The 2,500-nt window shown below is 27.8% G+C and overlaps 1 non-coding gene and 1 pseudogene across 1 annotated transcript; both read right to left on the reverse strand.

Annotated features, from left to right (window-relative positions):
- LOC128870809 (large subunit ribosomal RNA) overlaps window positions 1-1,447 on the reverse strand; it is a 5,564-nt pseudogene extending 4,117 nt beyond the window's left edge.
- A 438-nt stretch (window positions 1,448-1,885) lies between these two features.
- On the reverse strand, window positions 1,886-2,066 carry LOC128870812 (5.8S ribosomal RNA). The gene has a single exon (XR_008455521.1). It is a non-coding gene; the product is annotated as a 5.8S ribosomal RNA (ribosomal RNA).
- Between the last annotated feature and the right edge of the window lie 434 nt (window positions 2,067-2,500).

Below are 2,500 nucleotides of genomic sequence, written 5' to 3' on the forward strand. Positions count from 1 at the left end.
GTTTTAAGCAACCAACGCCTTTCATGGTATCTGCATGAGTTGTTAATTTAGGCACCGTAACATTACGTTTGGTTCATCCCACAGCGCCAGTTCTGCTTACCAAAAGTGGCCCACTGGGCACATTATATCATAACCTCAACCTTCATATCAAGAAAGGTGAGGTTCTTACCCATTTAAAGTTTGAGAATAGGTTAAAATCGTTTCGACCCTAAGGCCTCTAATCATTCGCTTTACCAGATAAGATTATTTTATATAATTTTTAAATGCACCAGCTATCCTGAGGGAAACTTCGGAGGGAACCAGCTACTAGATGGTTCGATTGGTCTTTCGCCCCTATACTCAATTCTGACAATCGATTTGCACGTCAGAACTGTTTCGGTCTTCCATCAGGGTTTCCCCTGACTTCAACCTGATCAAGTATAGTTCACCATCTTTCGGGTCACAGCATATATGCTCAAGGTACGCTCCAGTTAGAGGTATAAATAATAATAAATTATCATTATACATAACTATATGGAACGCCCCGGGATTGAATTAATTGACTATTTAAGAAAATAGACTAAAAATTAATCCCATTATATTTTTAAGTTAAGTTAATTATGCCATTAAGTTTAATATAACTCAATGACTTGCACATATGTTAGACTCCTTGGTCCGTGTTTCAAGACGGGTCCCGAAGGTATCCTGAATCTTTCGCATTGTTAATCATATAAATGCATACAAATAAATATTAATATCATAGATATTAAATTTTTTGTAAAATTCAAAAAATGAATTTTAGCATTATATATAATAAAATCTATCAACACTTTATCAAATCATTAGTATTTATTCTATGTTAATATGCTTAAAAAGCAAATTAGTTTAAATAAACTTAATATCACCAATGATCTTTTGATAAATACTTTATTATGTTAATAGATTACAATGTCCTTATATGAAAAAAATGCACATTATTTTTAATTATTTAATGATGAATTTTTCATAATGGATATTCAGGTTCATCGGGCTTAACCTCTAAGCAGTTTCACGTACTATTTAACTCTCTATTCAGAGTTCTTTTCAACTTTCCCTCACGGTACTTGTTTACTATCGGTCTCATGGTTATATTTAGTTTTAGATGGAGTTTACCACCCACTTAGTGCTGCACTATCAAGCAACACGACTCTTTGGAAATATCTTTCTAGTAATCATTAACGTTATACGGGCCTGGCACCCTCTATGGGTAAATGGCCTCATTTAAGAAGGACTTAAATCGTTAATTTCTCATACTAGATATTAAGATATTCCATACACTGCATCTCACATTTGACATATAGACAAAGTGACTTAGTGCTGAACTATTTTCTTTTCGCTCGCCGCTACTAAGAAAATCCTTGTTAGTTTCTTTTCCTCCCCTCATTAATATGCTTAAATTCAGGGGGTAATCCCATATGAGTTGAGGTTGTTTTAAAATATTTTTTATCTTCTCACAATTTAATAAATAATTATATCATCTTTTCATCTCTATTTTTCTTTTTTCCTTTTATATAAATATATATTATAAATAATAATTATGTAAAATGAGGCAATTCTAGAATAAAAAAAATTAATTTTTATGCTAGACATTCCTCCTTTAATTACATATATAAATTAATATTTTATATATATATAAATAATATGAAAATTTTTTAAAGAGAATACTTAGATTCAAAATTTTTTTTATTTCATTTTATTTGAGAGGATTTTTTTTTTTTAAGAATATATTAATAAATAAAAAATTCATTATATATCTTTATTTTTTTGCTATTAATATTATGAATTATTTAAAATCCAATAATATACACATTTGCTTAAATTCAATTATTTTTATAAAAGAATAAGCAACTTATTTAGCATAGTCTTACAACCCTCAACCATATGTAGTCCAAGCAGTACTTTAAAATTTAATTTAATGTACATAACAGCATGGACTGCGATATGCGTTCAAAATGTCGATGTTCATGTGTCCTGCAGTTCACACGATGACGCACAGTTTGCTGCGTTCTTCATCGACCCATGAGCCAAGTGATCCACCGCTTAGAGTATTTTTTTATTTATTTTTATTTATAACAAATGTCAATTTTTTTTTGCATATATTAATTGAAAGAGTAAAATTAAATAATAATAATAATAAAATATAAATTGATTTTCTTTCAATAATATATATCAAATATATTTAACTCTAAACATTTTTATTAAGTTGCGAATGTCTTAGTTCAACAATAATACAGTGGTGGTATTTATTATGTTTGATTATTTTGTATTTTTTTAATCATTTTATTTATATATAAATATAATAATAAATATATACCACTTTTGTTATTGTGAACAAATTAACTTATCATTCAATCAAATGAATAATAAGTACAACTTTCTATTTTCATGTTTAAAGGTTTTTAAAAGAAAAAATAAGAAAAAACATTAGAAAATGTACCATCATATTATATTTAATATGATATAATTGATGGATAACAAATTG

This window comes from Anastrepha ludens, unplaced genomic scaffold (assembly GCF_028408465.1).
Source record: "Anastrepha ludens isolate Willacy unplaced genomic scaffold, idAnaLude1.1 ptg000027l, whole genome shotgun sequence".
In the NCBI taxonomy this organism is placed as follows: Eukaryota; Metazoa; Arthropoda; class Insecta; order Diptera; family Tephritidae; genus Anastrepha; species Anastrepha ludens.